A 19,116-nucleotide genomic window follows, 5' to 3' on the forward strand; every position below is an offset into this window, starting at 1 on the left:
GCAACTGGAACCGCGTCATTTGGACCTCTGTAGCTCAAGTTATGACCGTTTTAGTGCGAGAGGGTCATACTGGATAGCTTAGCAATTTCTTCAACTTCTTGTATTCCTTCCACTTTTGCATGCTTCCTTTCCATCCTCTAAGTCATTCCTGTCCTGTAATCTCTGAAATTACTTAACGCACATATCAAGACATTGAATAGTAATAAGAGAAGATTAATATTAGCAAATATAAGGCCAGAGAAGCATGTTTTCAATCATAGCACAAAATCAGGAAGGAGAATGTAAGATCATGCGAATCATATGAATAAGTGGGTTAGGACTTGATAAAAACCAGTCAAATAAGCACAAGATAAACCAAAAATAGTGGTTTATCAACCTCTCCACACTTAAACATTAGCATGTCCTCATGCTAAGCTCAAGAGAAGCTATAAAGGAGTGAAGAGGAACGATAGAGAGTATGCAATGCAACCTATCTATGTGAATGCAACTACATGCAAAATGTTTCTACCTACTTGGTTAAAAGTGAATAAGTTCTTCAAGACAAATACAACCCAAATTCCACTAATTCAAATCGTACAATAAAAAGCAAGTAAACTTATAAGAAGATAGCTCATGAAAGCAGGGAACATAGAATTAAGCACTGAACCCTTACTGGTAGTGTATATCACTCTAACTCTCAAGTGTCTAGGGTCAGTCACTCTATTCTTCCCTAGTCATGCTTTCTCAACCTTGTTCTTCATCTAACTAATCAACAAATATTCAGCATACCAATGCAAACATCATGAGGTCTTTTCAGGGTTGTAATGGGGCTGAGGTAAAGGTAAGGATATATGTATGGCCAAGTGAGCTAAAATATGAATCTTTGAGTAACCTAAGCTATCACCTAACATACATACATTCTATATAACTTCTAAAATCATGCATAGCTACCCATAATTCCCACTTTTGCATCATATACTCATGTATCAACTTTTCTTTTAATTTGTGTCACATATGCATTGATCTTTTATTAACTTAACATTGGGGTAATTTTGTCCCCTTATTTACTTATTTATATTATATATATATATATATTTTTTTCTCTCTTTTTTTTATACAGACATAAAAACTAAAATAACATATCAATGCATATGGAATTTTTAATTTTCTGTTTTACATGAGTAGGTACCCAAATTTCCCAATATTCAAAATTAGAAACATGATATATTCCCTTATTAACCCATGTTCCCACAGTTTTCCCACACTTAGTTGATGCACAACCTCTATCTTAAGCTAACCAAAGATTCAATTGAGATATTTAATTTATTTTTTCGCTTAAGGCTAGTGATGTGGTAAAATATAGAACAAATGGGGATTAAAAGGCTCAAAGTGGCTAACAAAGGTAATTAAAAGGATAAGCTTATTTGGGATAAGTGAGCTAAACAAATAATAGCCTCAATCATATGCAAGCATGTAAATATACTAAATAATGGACATATAGAATGGAACAAAATATAGATTGCAGTTATAGAGAAGAAAACACACAAGAATAAAAATTTATGGTTAAATAATGTAACCATATAAATAAGCTTAAAATCTCACAGGTTGTGTGTTCTTTAGCTCAAAAACTATGTTCCAATTTACGATCTTCAAACAAATTTAACACATAGAAAATTTTAATTTTTTTAATTTAAATTAGTGAAATTTTTCAAAAATAGGGTCTTAAAAAGAAACTTATTATTTTTCAACCAAGTAGTACTTAAATGCAAACAATCAACTACACATGCAATCTATTATGCAATGTAACATTGAACAAACAAAGAAAATAGAGTATTGGTGTTGAAAAGAAGGTAACTAATCCCTGGAAGTCGGTATCGACCTCCCCACACTTAAAGATTGCACCGTCCTCGGTGCATGCTAAGATGTGCAGGTGGACGGGCTGCTTCAACTGATGCTTTTCTCCAAAGATTGTGCAGATGGAACTTGTCTGTTTCCCCATTTAGAAGCTTTTCCTTTCTCTTTCTTGGTGGCCAGCCTGAAAGTAGAGGAAAAGAAGAAAAGTAACCCAGGAATAAAGAGAAGAAAATAAATAAATTATGGGTGGGTTAATGCCAAATAATGGGGTCTCAATTACATGGTAGCTACAACATGTAAGTGAGAAAATAATAGAAGCACATGGTATGCCAGTGGTGCATAATTTGTAACAATGGGGAAGAGAGTGGGTAAGGAGAGATAATATAAATTCATGTCAATGCAAAAGTAATACAGATATAAAAGATTGGCATTGATTTAAATAATATTACCCAATCAGAATAAAACAAGTCACTAAGCACCCAAAATAATTCAAGAGAAGATGCAACAGTTAAATAAGAAAATTCAACACCAACAGAAAAGTAATAAATTTAGAAAAAAAAGTAAAAATATGCACAAAATTAAAATGTAATGAATGAAAGTATGTAAATAAATTAAGTAAAATAGAATGAAGGTGAAAAAGAATGAGAAGTGAAAGAAAGGAAGAGGAGGTAAGTAAGAAAGAGGGAAGGAAAAATTAGGATTGGGGAAGAAAAGATAAGATTTTGGCACTGATCTAGATAAACTGTGCGTCGCATGCAACGCGGACGCGTCGGTCACGCGGACGCGTGACTTGATTTGTGCTGGTGGCGAGAGCAGCCTCGCGTTCGCGCAACTCTCTGGCTCAAGCGCATATTGCCAAAATTCAGGGTGACGCGTGCGCGTGGGTGACGCGTGCGAATGGGTGACGCGCACGCGTGAATGGCCTTTCTTTTAAAAATGACGCGGACGCGTGGGGCACGCGTTCGTGTGGTAGGGCTTGTGCTTCTAGCATGGTTCCATCCCCACTCCATCATAACTTACTGCCGAACACATTTTTACGTCGATTTTGCAGGGCACGCGTTCGCGTGGGTGACGCGGACGCGTGGGAGGCATGTTTTCAAAAATGACGCGGCCGCATCAGCGACGCGGTCGCATGGGAATGGTTATGCCTAAGGCGCGCCTCCAGCCACGCTTTCGCGTGACTTTCTGTTCAACTTTCTTTTCTTCCCAACGCACCTGTGACGCGGACGCGTCAGCGACGCTTACGCGTCATGTGCATGTTTTTTTTTTATGCAGGATGCAAAATGCAATGATAGTGTGGATGCTATGAATAATTCCAGGTTCAATGAAAATAGAATAAAATAAAATTCAAAAACAAACAAAATGAAATAAAATCAAAATTGAAGAAAAGGAACGATCATACCATGGTGGGTTGTCTCTCACCTAGCACTTTTAGTTAAAGTCCTTAAGTTGGACATTTGGGGAGTCCTTTGTTATGGTGGCTTGTGCTTGAACTCATCCAGAAATCTCCACCAATGTTTGTAATTCCAATGGCCTCCGGGATCCCAAACTAGGCGCAGAAAGCCTTCAAGCAAGTTAAAGCAAGTGACAAGGCCCCAAGAGTGTTGATTGCCAGAATGAATTCCGGGGTCACAAACCTTGCTTTTGCACCCGTCTTCTTGTTGATCATTAGTGTTCCAACCGGGTAGCAGGCAATCTAAATTCTCACTAAAGCGGCCAAACAACTTCCTAGACCCATTCAGTTGAGCTTTACACCAACTTTCGCATTTAAACTTTGAACTTTCCACCATATTGAATCTTGCATGATGACTCCTATTACTAACCATCTCCCTCTTACTCTTAAAGCCAAAAAGAGCTCTGAGCTGACCATCTGTCTCAAGCAAAGCATATTCAAGTGAGCTAATTAAGGTTAGAGATGAGAGATTTACCCACTTGAATGAAGGGATGGATGGTGATGGCTTTGGGGGAGAGGTCTCCAACAACTTTGGCAAGGTGATTTCCAGCTCAATTCCCTTGTGCTCTTCTTTGACAATTTCCACCTCTTTGCAAGCTTCTTCAATATCAATCTCTTCCTCTTGGTAGTTTTCTTCCAATTCAATCTCTTCTTCATTGTTCACCAAGGGCATGGGAGGTTGTGCTTCTTCTTCTTTAATCTCCATGTCAAGTCCAATGGGAGAGGATTCAATTGCAGATAAGAATTCATCAATGATTGAATCCATCTCTTGATCAACCTCTTCAAAGTCTTCAACCATGATATGCTTGGAGGTTGTATACCCTCCTCAACATCAATTTCAAGCTTCTTGGAGTGAGGTTCTATGACTGGGCTTTCCCATGGACGTTTCGCATCTCCTAAGTCTTTGACCACTTTTTCCTCTTCAATGATTACGGCTTCCTCCAATTGTTCCAATACAAATTCATGCCGCTCACTGTCCACCGGAGTTTCTAGCTTCTCCTTCATGCTGCGTTCTTCAGTAGATTCTCCATATGAAGCCGTGGGAGTTCCTTGAGTGTCTGAACGTTGGGAAGCTAATCGATTCATTAACTCGCCTAAGGCGGCTGCGAAATTTAGCACACTCTTTTTCATCTCTTCTTGCCCTTGGAGCATAGTACTAAGGGCGTTGTTATCCAATAGAGGTTGGGGTGGGTAGGAGGGTTCATTATTTTGGAGAAAGGGTTCATAATAGGAAGGTGGTTCTTCTTGATAAGGATATGGAGATGGTGAAATTGAGGTGGTGGTTCTGGGTGTGGTTCATATGGTGGTTGGTGTGGTGGATAAGGATTAGGGTCATATAGAGGTGAATGGTTATAGGTGGCTTGTGAGTATGGTGGTTCAAAGCTATGTTGAGGAGGTAGTTCATTAGCATATGATGGGGCTTATTGGTAACTACAAGAGGGTCCACCATATCTATCATCTTGGTATGCACCTTGGAATGGCTCTTGACCATAGTAATTTGGTGGTTGTTGGTTGTCACGAAAGGGTCCACCATAACTATTGTCTTGGCATGCATTGTAGGATGGTCGTTGTCCATGGTACTTTGGAAGGAATGGTTACTGAAAGGGTTGATCAGATCCTCGTTACTCCTTCCATCTTTGATTATTTCGACCTTGATGCATGTTCCTGTTATAATTTCCATTCTTTACAACAGCATTGGAACCAAACTTAAAGCGATGGGGGTGAGAACTCAAAATAGCAAATAAAAATTAAAAATGAAAATAAAAATAAATTTAAATTTAAATTAAAAGGTTATTGAATTTTAAATTTTGAATTTGAAAATTAAATTTTGAATTTTGAATTTTTAAATTTTGAATTTTGAATTTTTGAATTTTGAAATAAGATAAGGTTTTGAAAAAGATATGATTTTTGAAAAAGATTTGAATTTTGAAATTTAAAACTAAGATAAGATAAGATAAAAATTTTAAAATAGAAATCTGAAATTTTTTTTTATGCAAATTTTGAAAATTCAATTAAAATAAAGAGAAAAGATATTTTTGAATTAAATGAAGAAAGAGAAAAATAATAAAATGACACCAAACTTAAAATTTTTAGATCAAAACGAAGAGAACAACTAAGAACAACTTGAAGGTCAAGATGAACACGAAAAACAAATTTTTGAAAAATTTTTAATAACTAAATAAAAACCAATAACCTCTTAATTTATTAAAAAGCAAAAATAAAAACAAAAATAAAAACAAACAAGTAAAAAGCAAATATTTACAATAACCAATAATAAGGCACACGTTTGCAATTCCCCGGCAATGGCGCCATTTTGACAATTAGATTCCTGCTAGTAAAGAATTTTATAAAAATAATCGTGTTGTAGATATAGTTTCTAAACCAACAAAAATCCTTTCGTACAAAAATTTGGTTGTCACAAGTAACAAAACCCAATAAAATTTATAACCGAAGTATTTAAACCTTGAGTCGTCTCTCAAGAAATTGCAGGAAAGTATAAATTATTATTGGTTATAGAAAAGGGTATATTTTTGGGTTTTTGAAATAGGGGACAGGAAAATAAATTGGTAGGAAATTAAATCTTAATTATCATAAAAACCATTGCAAGGTATGAGGATTGGAAATTCCATCCTAGTTATCCTTATCAGGTGTGATGAGAATTGTTTATTGCTCCCACTTAGTTAACCCTTACTAAATAAAGAAAAGTCAAGTGGACTAATCAATTTGATCCTCAAGTCCTAGTCAACTCCTATGGAAAGACTATAGGGATGTCAAACGGGCTAGCCCGACCCATTTAGGCCCGGCCCGTTAAGCCCGCTGGTTAAACGGGCTGGCCCGTTTAAGCCCGCTTTATTCGCAGGCCAAAATTTTCTAGCCCAAACCGTTTATGGTCAGCCCAATGGGTTAAACGGGCCAGCCCATTTATCATTTTAATTTATTTTTTGAAAAATATTTTGACAAACAATACCACTTTTAGGTCAAAAACCATTAAAAAATAAAATTTTTTTCTTGATGGGTCATATTTTCGGGTCGGATCGGCAGAAATATTAGCTAAAAGTGCTACTTTTTTTAAAAAAATGTAAAAAAAAATTTAAACGGGCCACCTGTTTAGCCGCGGGCTAGCCCGTTTAACCCGTCATTTTTTTGGGGTTATTCGGGCTCAGCCCGTTTAGCCCGAAATTTAAACGGGCTTAATTTTAGAGGCAAAGCTCGCCCATTTAAACGGATAAACAGGCTGACCCAATGGGTTTAGCCCATTTTAACGGCCCTATAGTCATGAGCTCACCAGTGCAGTTGGAATCCGGGTCACCACCGGCACAGCCATGCTCGATTTGGAAGCTATTTACAGTAGCCTCCATCTCCATTGGACTCTACTTTATTTCGGCTATACAGATGTTTTGGCTACTACCCATTTACCACATTCTCGGAGTGCCAGATAGATGGATCTCTTTTACAGCTTTGTTCTCCAACCCGCCATTACCTACTATAGAATCCGATGCAGGCGCCACCGTCTTTATATCATTGCCGGTGCCATCTCCATCACCATAACTCTTTTGGCGATAGGCTTCGCCGCAGACATCGGCTATGCCTTTGGCGACAATCTCTCCAAGAAAATTCTGCCACGCACCCTAGTCATTTTTACGATCGGATTCTGGATGTTGGACGCAACGCCTCGATCGTGTTGACCAAGGCCTCCTGCCAAGCCTTCCTTATTGACCTTGCCAGCCGCGACGAACGGAAGATCAGACTGGCAAATATGTTCTCCACATTCTTCATGGCAGTAGGAAACCTGATGGGTTACTTCTCTGCGTTCGTGAATTACGAAAATACGTTCCCATTCACGGAGACAAAAGCATGCCACTCTGACTACTACATATGGGTGAAATGCGTATTATTCTTATCGATCATCCTTCACTTCCCCCTCACGTGTCTCCTAATCAAGTAATGCCAGCTTATCCCAGATGAAGTATAGAACTACAGTTTTCAAGGAGCGTATTAAATTACTCTCCCACCTTAGCCCATGACAACAATAAAGAAGTCTCGTGGCCCACAAATTCAGCCCAACAGAATACATAAATTCAATTACAATTTTAGTCTTTATTATCTTATCTTTATCTTATCTTTAGTTGCTCTTATCTTATCTTTATTTACTTTTATCTTTCATAGAATAATGTTCTATATATATATATTTAGTTTTACCCTCATAGTTTACAACACACTTCAATACAATTCAATCATTCAATCAATAATCAATAAAAGTTCTTTTCTTTGCTTTTCCTATTGTTTCATAATTTTATCATGGTATCAGAGCCTTGGTATCCTCCTTGAGAAGGATATATAAGTTATCATTTTTTCGGTGAGAAATCACCATGCTTCTTTTTTCAACCTCCTCCCACAATAAATAATCATAGATTTAGTTACATACATCCAAGTGAAAATCCTACCACAGCTTTGGTTATCCAGGTTCTTTACCAACAATTTCGTCTGCGCCTCCTTTCTTCCGGTAGTTCCATCTGCATTTTGTTTCAGCAGTTTAATCTGCATTCTGTTTTAGCAGTTCCATCTGCATTCTTATTGCGCTCTATGCGCCCTCTCTTATTGCGCTCTACGCGCTTATTTTTTCATTTTTTCTTTTAAAGATCGCTGCTCAAGCACAGCATCTTCTTTTATATTTTTGCCGCCGTCAGCTCAAACTCCGCCGCACGCATCTTCCTCTGCGTCACCACGTCAGACGCGCTTTTCTCAACAATTTCATCAGAACTTATCCAAGCTGTGGATTATTGACATCTTCCATCCACCAGCTTGAGGGGGCGTATTAAATTACTCTCCCACCTTAGCCCATGACAACAATAAAGAAGTCTCGTGACCCACAAATTCAGCCCAACAGAATACATAAATTCAATTATAATTTTATCATGGTATCAGAACCTTGGTATCCTCCTTGAGAAGGATATATAAGTTATAATTTTTTTATATAAGATCAAAATTCATTCTGTGCTATGAACCTTATTCATAATTACAGCGTGTTTAGGCTGTTAAATTCATTATATGACACAATTCTATTCATCTAATAATCTAACCGTTTGGGACCACACCCATAGAATAGAATAATCTAACCCCCCAAACCCAATACTATAAATAGAAAAAGAAAAATAATTGAAATTAAATAATTAAATTGAAAGCTTGATGCATACTATCACCAACCCTAGTTTGGAAAATTTCAGTAATGTGATATTCAGCCTTATAGTAAATTAATGTGATGCGATTTATTCCAGCTAAACTTGTATATTAAACTGATGCAACAAGCTTAATAACTCAATGCTCTCGTAAAAAAATCTGGATATTATTCCTTTCTCTTGTGTGTTTAGCAAAAAATACTACATAGTCATAGGGCTGTCAAACGGGCTAGTCCAGCCCCTTTAGGCCCAGCCCGTTAAGTCCGGGGGTTAAACGGGCTGGCCCGTTTAAGTCCGCTTTATTCGTGAGCCAAAATTTTCTAGCCCGGACCGTTTATGGTCAGCCCGTTTATCATTTTATTTTATTTTTTGAAAAATATTTTGACAAAAAATACCACTTTTAGGTCAAAAACAATTAAAAAATAATATTTTTTTGTTGATGGGTAAGATTTTCGGGTCGGATCGGGAGAAATATTAGCTAAAAGTGCTACTTTATTTAAAAAAAATCTAAAAAAAAAAAATAAACAGGCGACCCGTTTAGCCCTCAGGCTAGCCTGTTTAACACGTCATTTTTTTCGGGTTAATCGGGCTCAGCCCGTTTAGCCCGAAATTTAAACGGGCTTATTTTTAGAGGCAAAGCCCGCCCATTTAAATAGATAAACGGGATGGCCCGATGGGTTTAGCCCATTTTGACGGTCCTATAGTCATGAGCTCACCAGTGCAGTTGGAATCCGGGTCACCACTGGCACAGCTATGCTCAATTTGGAAGCTATTTACAGTAGCCTCCATCTCCATTGGACTCTACTTTATTTCGGCTATACAAATATTTTGGCTACAACTCATTTACCTCATTCTCAGAGTGCCAGACAGATGGATCTCTTTTGCAGCTTTGTTCTCCAACCCGCCATTACCTACTATAGAATCCGATGCAGGCGCCACCATCTTTTTATCATTGCTGGTGCCATCTCCATCACCAAAGCTCTTTTGGCGATAAGCTTCACCGCAGACATCGGTTATGCCTTTGGCGACAACCTCTCCAAGAAAATTCTGCCACGCACCATAGTCATTTTTACGATCGGATTCTGGATGTTGGACGCCTCGATCGTGTTGACCAAGGCCTCCTGCCAAGCCTTCCTTATTGACCTTGCCAGCCGCGACGAACAGAAGATCAGACTGGCAAACATGTTCTCCACATTCTTCATGGCAGTGGGAAACCTGATGGGTTACTTCTCTGCATTCGTGAATTACGAAAATACGTTCCCATTCATGGAGACAAAAGCATGCCACTCTGACTACTGCATATGGGTGAAAGGCATATTATTCTTATCGATCATCCTCCTCTTCCCCCTCACGTTTCTCCTCCTCAAGTAATGTCGGCTTATCCCGGATGAAGTATAGAACCACAGTTTTCAAGGAGTGTATTAAATTACTCTCCCACCTTAGCCCATGACAACAATAAAGAAGTCTCGTGGCTCACAAATTCAGCCTAACAAAATACATAAATTCAATTACAATTTTAGTCTTTATTATCTTATCTTATCTTATCTTATCTTATCTTTATCTTATCTTTAGTTGCTCTTATTTTATCTTTATTTGCTTTTATCTTTCATAGAACAATTTTCTATATATATTTAGTTTTACCCTCATAGTTTACAACACACTTCAATACAATTCAATCATTCAATCAATAATCAATAAAAGTTCTTTTCTTTGCTTTTCCTATTGTTTCACAACTTTATCATGGTATCAGAGCCTTGGTATCCTCCTTGAAAAGGATATATAAGTTATCATTTTTTCGGTGAGAAATCACCATGCTTCTTTTTTCAACCTCCTCCCACAATAAATAATCATAGATTTAGTTACATGCATCCAAGTGAAAATCCTACCACAGTTTTGGTTATCCAGGTTCTTTACTAGCAATTTCGTCTGCGCCTCTTTTCTTCCGGCAATTCCGTCTGCATTCTGTTTTAGCAGTTCCATCTCCACTCTTATCGCGCTCTATGCGCTCTCTTTCTTATCGCGCTCTATGCGCCCTCTCTTATTGCGCTCTACGCGCTTATTTTTTCATTTTTCCTTTTAAAGATCGCGGCTCAAGCACAGCATCTCCTTTTATATTTTTGCCGCCGGCAGCTCAAGCTCCGCCGCACGCATCTTCCTCTGCGTCACCACGTCAGACGCGCTTTTCTCAACAATTTCATCAGAACTTACCCAAGCTGTGGATTATTGACATCTTCCATCCACCAGCTTGCGGGGGCGTATTAAATTACTCTTCCACCTTAGCCCATGACAACAATAAAGAAGTCTCGTGGCCCACAAATTCAGTCCAACAGAATAAATAAATTCAATTACAATTTTATCATGGTATCAGAGCCTTGGTATCCTCCTTGAGAAGGATATATAAGTTATCATTTTTTCTATAAGATCAAAATTCATTCTGTGCTATGAACCTTACTCATAATTACAGCGTGTTTAGGCCGTAAAATTCATTACATGACACAATTCTATTCCTCTAATAAAATAAACGTTTGGGACCACACCCATAGAATAGAATAATCTAACCCACCCCCCCAAACCAAATACTATAAATAGAAAAAGAAAAATAATCGAAATTAAACAATTGAATTGAAAGCTTGATGCATACTATCACCAACCCTAGTTTGAAAAATTCCAGTAATGTGATCTTCAGCCTTATGTAATAAATTAATGTGATGCGATTTATTCCAGCTAAACTTGTATATTAAACTAATGCAACAAGCTTAATAACTCATAATGCACTCGTAAAAAAAATCTGGATATTATTCCTTTCTCATGTGTGTTTAGCAAAAAATACTGCATAGTCTGAGTCATGAGCTCACCAGTGCAGTTGGAATCCGGATCACCACCGGCACAGCCATGCTCAATTTGGAAGTTATTTATAGTAGCCTCCATCTCCATTGGACTCTACTTTATTTCGGCTATACAGATGTTTTGGCTACCACCCATTTACCACATTCTCGGAGTGCCAGATAGATGGATCTCTTTTACTGCTTTGTTCTCCAACCCGCCATTACATAGTATAGAATCCGATGCAGGCGCCACTGTCTTTTTATCATTGCCGGTGCCATCTCCATCACCATAGCTCTTTTGGCGATAGGTTTCGCCGCAGACATCGGCTATGCCTTTGGCGACAACCTCTCCAAGAAAATTCTGCCACGCACCATAGTCATTTTTATGATCGGATTCTGGATGTTGGACGCCTCGATCGTGTTGACCAAGGCCTCCTGCCAAGCCTTCTTTATTGACCTTGCCAGCCGCAACGAACGGAAGATCGGACTGGCAAACACGTTCTCTACATTCTTCATGACAGTGGAAAACTTGATGGGTTACTTCTCTGCGTTCGTGAATTACGAAAATACGTTCCATTTACGGAGAAAAAAGCATGCCACTCTGACTACTGCATATGGGTGAAAGGTGTATTATTCTTATCGATCATCCTCCTCTTCCCCCTCATGTGTCTCCTCCTCAAGTAATGCCGGCTTATCCTGGATGAAGTATAGAACCACAGTTTTCAAGGAGCGTATTAAATTACTCTCCCACCTTAGCCCATGACAACAATAAAGAAGTCTCGTGGCCCACAAATTTAGCCCAACAGAATACATAAATTCAATTACAATTTTTGTATTTATTATCTTATCTTATCTTATCTTTATCTTATCTTTATTTGCTTTTATCTTTCATAGAACAATGTTATATATATATTTAGTTTTACCCTCATTATTTACAACACACTTCAATACAATTCAATCATTCAATAAATAATCAATAAAAGTTCTTTTCTTTGCTTTTCCTATTGTTTCACAATTTTATCATGGTATCAGAGCCTTGGTATCCTCCTTGAGAAGGATATATATAAGTTATCATTTTTTTATATAAGATCAAAATTCATTCTGTGCTATGAACCTTATTCATAATTATAGCATGTTTAGGCCGTTAAATTCAGTACATGACACAATTTTATTCATCTAATAATCTAACCGTTTGGGACCACACCCATAGAATAGAATAATCTAACCCCCAAACCCAATACTATAAATAGAAAAAGAAAAATAATCGAAATTAAATAATTAAATTAAAAACTTGACGCATACTATCACCAACCCAAGTTTGGAAATATTCCAGCAATGTGATCTTCAGCCTTATGTAGTAAATTGATATGATGCGATTTATTCCAGCTAAACTTGTATATTAAACTGATGCAATAAGCTTAATAACTCATAATGCACTCGTAAAAAAAATCTGGATATTATTCCTTTCTCTTGTGTGTTTAGCAAAAAATACTACATAGTCATAGGGCTGTCAAACGGGCTAGCCCGGCCCGTTAAGTCCGCTGGTTAAACGGGCTGGCCCGTTTAAGTCCGCTTTATTCGCGGACCAAAATTTTCTAGCCCGGACCATTTATGGTCAGCCCGTTTATCATTTTATTTTATTTTTTGAAAAATATTTTGACAAAAAATACCATTTTTAGGTCAAAAACCATTAAAAAATAATTTTTTTTTGTTGATGGGTGATGAGCGGATAATTTATACGCTTTTTGGCATTATTTTTAGTATGTTTTTAGTAGAATCTAGTTACTTTTAGGGATTTTTTCATTAGTTTTTATGTTAAATTCACATTTCTGGACTTTACTATGAGTTTGTGTGTTTTTCTGTGATTTCAGGTATTTTCTGGCTGAAATTGAGGGACTTGAGCAAAAATCAGATTCAGAGGTTGAAGAAGGACTACTGATGCTGTTGGATTCTGACCTCCCTGCACTCAAAGTAGATTTTTTGGAGCTAAAGAACTCAAAATGACGCGCTTTTAATTGCGTTGGAAAGTAGACATCCAGGGCTTTCCAGCAATATATAATAGTCCATACTTTGAACGAGTTTAGACGACGTAAAAGGGCGTTGAACGCCAGTTCTATGCTGCTGTCTGGAGTTAAACGCCAGAAACAAGTCACAAACCAGAGTTGAACGCCAGAAATACGTTACAACCTGGCGTTCGACTCCAGAAAGAGCCTTTGCACGTGTAACATTCAAGCTCAGCCCAAGCACACACCAAGTGGGCCCCGGAAGTGGATTTATGCATCAATTACTTACTTCTGTAAACCCTAGTAGCTAGTTTATTATAAATAGGACTTTTTACTATTGTATTAGACATCTTTGGACGCCTAGTTCTTAGATCAGAGGGGCTGGCCATTCGGCCATGCCTGGACCTTTCACTTATGTATTTTCAACGGCTGAGTTTCTGCACTCCATAGATTAAGGTATGGAGCTCTGCTGTTCCTCAAAGATTAATGCAAAGTACTACTATTTTTCTATTCAATTCAACTTATTCTGCTTCTAAGATATTCATTCGCACTTCAACCTGAATGTGATGAACGTGACAATCATCATCATTCCCTATGAACGCGTGCCTGACAACCACTTCCGTTCTACCTTAGATTGAATGAGTATCTCTTGGATCTCTTAATCAGAATCTTCGTGGTATAAGCTAGATTGATGGCGGAATTCATGAGAGTCCGAAAAGTCTAAACCTTGTCTGTGGTATTCCGAGTAGGACTCTGGGATTGAATGACTGTGACGAACTTCAAACTCACGAGTGCTGGGCGTAGTGACAGACGCAAAAGGAGGGTGAATCCTATTCCAGTATGATCGAGAACCTCAGATGATTAGCCGTGCTATGACAGAGCATATGGACCATTTTCACAAGAGGATAGGATGCAGCCATTGACAAGGGTGATGCCTCCAGACGATTAGCCATGCAGTGATAGCGCATCGGACCATTTTCCAGAGTGGATCAAAAGTAGCCATTGACAAAGGTGATGTCCTTACATACAGCCAGCCATGGAAAGGAGTAAGACTGATTGGATGAAGACAGCAGGAAAGCAGAGGTTTAGAGGGACAAAAGCATCTCCATGCATTTATCTGAAATTCTCACCAAGGATTTACATAAGTATCTCTATCCCTATTTTGTTACTAATATTTGAAAACTCCATAACCATTCTATATCCGCCTGACTGAGATTTACAAGATGACCATAGCTTGCTTCATACCAACAATCTCCGTGGGATCGACCCTTACTCGCGTAAGGTTTATTACTTGGACGACCCAGTGCACTTGCTGGTTAGTTGTGCGAAGTTGTGATAAAAAAGTTGGGATTACAATTGAGCGTACCATGTTGATGGCGCCATTGATGATCACAATTTCGTGCACCAAGTTTTTGGCGCCGTTGCCGGGGATTGTTCGAGTTTGAACAACTGACGGTTCATCTTGTTGCTCAGATTAGGTAATTTTCTTTTTGTTTTATTTTCAAAAAATTTTTCAAAAATCTTTCAAAAAAATTTCTCCTTTGTTTTTGAAAAAAATTTTTAAAATAAAAATGTTTTCGAAAATATATTTTTCTTCAAAATTTTTAAGAATGAATTCTAGAGTTTCATGAAGCATGTTGAAGCATGCTGGCTATAAAACCATGTCTAAATTCTTTTGGACAGAGGTTTTGGCTTAAAATTGAATGAATTACTCCCATATTCATGCTAAAGCTTGACTGGCTATTAAGCCATGTCTAACCCTCAGATTGGAGCTTTAGATTAAGATTGTAAGATTCCTGGAATTCATATTAAAAAATTTTGGAATCCTTATTTTTCTTTTTCAAATGATTTTCGAAAAATATAAAATAAAAATACAAAAAAAAATCATAAAATCATAAAAATCAAAAAAATATTTTTTGTGTTTCTTGTTTGAGTCTTGAGTCAACTTCAAGTTTGGTGTCAATTGCATACTCATCTTGCATTTTTCGAAAATTGCATTCATGCATTGCATTCATCATGATCTTCAAGTTGTTCTTGATAAAACCTTCTTGATTGATCTTCATATTATATTGTTTTGTGTTGTATGATGTTTTTCATATGCATTCTTGAATTCTTAGTGCCTAAGCATTAAAGATTTCTATGTTTGGTGTCTTGCATGTTTTCTTTGCATTAAAAATTTTTCAAAAATATATTTTTGATGTTCATCATGATCTTCAAAGTGTTCTTGGTGTTCATCTTGACATTCATAGCATTTTTGCATGCATTCATTGTTTTGATCCAAAATTTTCATGCATTACATCATTTTCATGTTTTTTCTCTCTCATCATTAAAAATTCAAAAATCAAAAAAATATCTTCCCCTTTTTCTCTCTTAAAATTTCAAAAATTAGATTTGACTTTTTCAAAAATTTTTAAAATCTAGTTGTTTTTATGAGTCAAATCAAATTTTCAATTTAAAAATCTTATCTTTTTCAAAAATCAAATCTTTTTCATTTTTCTTAATTTTATCTCATAATTTTCGAAAATAACATCATCAATTAATGTTTTGATTCAAAAATTTCAAGTTTGTTACTTGCTTGTTAAGAAAGATTCAAACTTTAAGTTCTAGAATCATATCTCATGATTTCTTGTGAATCAAGTCATTAATTGTGATTTTAAAAATCAAACCTTTTTCAAAACTAATTTCAATCATATCTTTTTCAAAAACTTGATTTCAAAATATCTTTTCTAACTTCCTAACTCCTTATCTTTTCAAAATTTGTTTCAACTAACTAACTAACTTTTTGTTTGTTTCTTATCTTTTTCAAAACTACCTAACTAACTCTCTCTCTCTCTAATTTTCGAAAATATCTTCCCTCTTTTTCAAAATTTCTATTTTATTGACTAATTATTTTAATTTTTTATTTTAATTTTCAAAAAATTACTAACCTTTTTCAAAAACTATTTTCGAAAATCACTAACTCTTTTTCAAAAATAATTTTCGAAAATCCTTCTCCCTCATCTCCTTCTAATTATTTATTCATCTACTAACACTTCTCTTCATCTCACATCACTGCTCCTATCCTTACCTTTGTGTTTGGATTCTTTATTCTTCTTCACCCCTATTCCTTTTCTTCTTCTACTAACAATAAGGAACCTCTTTACTGTGACATAGAGGATTCCTCTTCTTTTCTTGTTCTCTTCTCTTTCTTATGAGCAGGAACAAGGAAAAAGGCATTCTTGTTGAAGCTGATCCAGAACCTGAAAGGACTCTGAAGAGAAAACTAAGAGAAGCTAAATTACAACAATCCAGAGACAACCTTATTGAAAATTTCAAACAGGAAGAGGAGATGGCAGCCGAACCCAACAACAATAATGCAAGGAGGATGCTTGGTGACTTTACTGCACCTAATTCCAATTTACATGGAAGAAGCATCTCCATCCCTACCATTGGAGCAAACAATTTTGAGCTGAAACCTCAATTAGTTTCTCTGATGCAGCAGAACTACAAGTTTCATGGACTTTCATCTGAAGATCCTTTTCAGTTCTTAACTGAATTCTTGCAGATATGTGATACTGTTAAGACTAATGGAGTAGATCCTGAAGTCTACAGGCTCATGCTTTTTCCTTTTGCTGTAAGAGACAGAGCTAGAGTATGGTTGGACTCTCAACCTAAGGATAGCCTGAACTCTTGGGATAAGCTGGTCAAGGCTTTCTTAGCCAAGTTCTTTCCTCCTCAAAAGCTGAGTAAGCTTAGAGTGGATGTTCAAACCTTCAGACAGAAAGAAGGTGAATCCCTCTGTGAAGCTTGGGAGAGATACAAGGAACTGACCAAAAAGTGTCCTTCTGACATGCTTTCAGAATGGACCATCCTGGATATATTCTATGATGGTCTGTCTGAATTAGCTAAGATGTCATTGGATACTTCTGCAGGTGGATCCATTCACCTAAAGAAAACGCCTGCAGAAGCTCAAGAACTCATTGACATGGTTGCTAATAACCAGTTCATGTACACTTCTGAGAGGAATCCTGTGAGTAATGGGACGCCTATGAAGAAGGGAGTTCTTGAAATTGATACTATGAATGCTATATTGGCTCAGAATAAAATATTGACTCAGCAAGTCAATATGATTTCTCAGAGTCTGAATGGAATACAAGCTGCATCCAACAGTACTCAAGAGGCATCTTCTGAAGAAGAAGCTTATGATCCTGAAAACCCTGCAATAGCAGAGGTGAATTACATGGGTGAACCATATGGAAATACATATAATCCCTCATGGAGAAATCACCCAAATCTCTCATGGAAGGATCAACAAAAGCCTCAACAAGGCTTTAATAATGGTGGAAGAAACAGGTTTAACAATAGTAAACCTTTTCCATCATCTTCTCAGCAACAGACAGAGAACTCTGAACAAAATACCTCTAATTTAGCAAACTTAGTCTCTGATCTGTCCAAGGCCACTGTAAGTTTCATAAATGAAACAAGGTCTTCCATTAGAAATTTAGAAGCACAAGTGGGCCAACTGAGTAAAAGGATCACTGAAATCCCTCCCTGTACTCTCCCAAGCAATACAGAAGAAAATCCAAAGGGAGAGTGCAAGGCCATTGACATAACCAAAATGGCCGAACCCAAAGAGGGAGAGGAGGACGTGAATCCCAAGGGGGAAGACCTCCTGGGACATCCAGTGATCAATAAGGAGTTTCCCTCTGAGGAACCAAAGGAATCTGAGACTCATTTAGAGACCATAGAGATTCCATTAAACCTCCTTATACCATTCATGAGCTCTGATGAGTATTCCTCTTCTGAAGAGAATGAGGATGTTACTGAAGAGTAAGTTACCAAGTACCTTGGTGCAATCATGAAGCTGAATGCCAAATTATTTGGTATTGAGACTTGGGAAGATGAACCTCCCTTGTTCACCAATGAACTAAGTGATCTGGATCAACTGACATTGCCTCAGAAGAAACAGGATCCTGGAAAGTTCCTAATACCTTGTACCATAGGCACCATGATCTTTGAAAAAGCTCTGTGTGACCTTGGTTCAGGGATAAACCTCATGCCCCTCTCTGTAATAGAGAAACTGGGAATCTTTGGGGTGCAAACTGCTAAAATCTCATTAGAGATGGCAGACAATTCAAGAAAACAAGCTTATGGACAAGTAGAGGACGTGTTAGTAAAGGTTGAAGGTCTTTACATCCCTGCTGATTTCATAGTCCTAGATACTGGGAGGGATGAGGATGAATCCATCATCCTTGGAAGACCCTTCCTAGCCACAGCAAGAGCTGTGATTGATGTTGACAGAGGTGAACTAGTCCTTCAATTGAATGAGGACTCCATTGTGTTTAAAACTCGAGGTCATCCTTCTGTAAACATGGAGAAGAAGCATAAAAAGCTTCTCTCACTACAGAGTCAACCAGAGCCCCCACAGTCAAACTCTAAGTTTGGTGTTGGAGAGTCTCAACAATGCTCTGAACATCTGTGAGGCTCCATGAGAGCCCACTGTCAAGCTATTGACATTAAAGAAGCGCTTGTTGGGAGGCAACCCAATTTTTATCTAATTTATATTTTTATTGTTTTTCATGTTTTATTAGGTTCATGATCATGTGGAGTCACAAAATAAATAAAAAAATTGAAAACGAAATCAAAAACAGCAGAAGAAAAATCACACTCTGAAGGAAGACCTTACTGGTGTTTAAACGCCAGTAAGATGCATCTGGCTGGCGTTCAACGCCAGAACAGAGCATGGTTCTGGCGCTGAACGCCCAAAATGGGCAGCATCTGGGTGTTTGAACGCCAGAATTGTACCCTGGAGAAGAGCTGGCGCTGAACGCCCAGAACAAGCATGG

At 37.5% G+C, this 19,116-nt stretch overlaps 1 non-coding gene across 1 annotated transcript; it reads right to left on the reverse strand.

Annotated features, from left to right (window-relative positions):
- Window positions 1-17,018: 17,018 nt before the first annotated feature.
- Window positions 17,019-17,126, reverse strand: LOC148554091 (small nucleolar RNA R71). The gene has a single exon (XR_015892581.1). It is a non-coding gene; the product is annotated as a small nucleolar RNA R71 (small nucleolar RNA).
- Between the last annotated feature and the right edge of the window lie 1,990 nt (window positions 17,127-19,116).

This window comes from Arachis ipaensis, chromosome B7 (assembly GCF_059453495.1).
Source record: "Arachis ipaensis isolate K30076 ecotype BB chromosome B7, ASM5945349v1, whole genome shotgun sequence".
Classification (NCBI taxonomy): domain Eukaryota; kingdom Viridiplantae; phylum Streptophyta; class Magnoliopsida; order Fabales; family Fabaceae; genus Arachis; species Arachis ipaensis.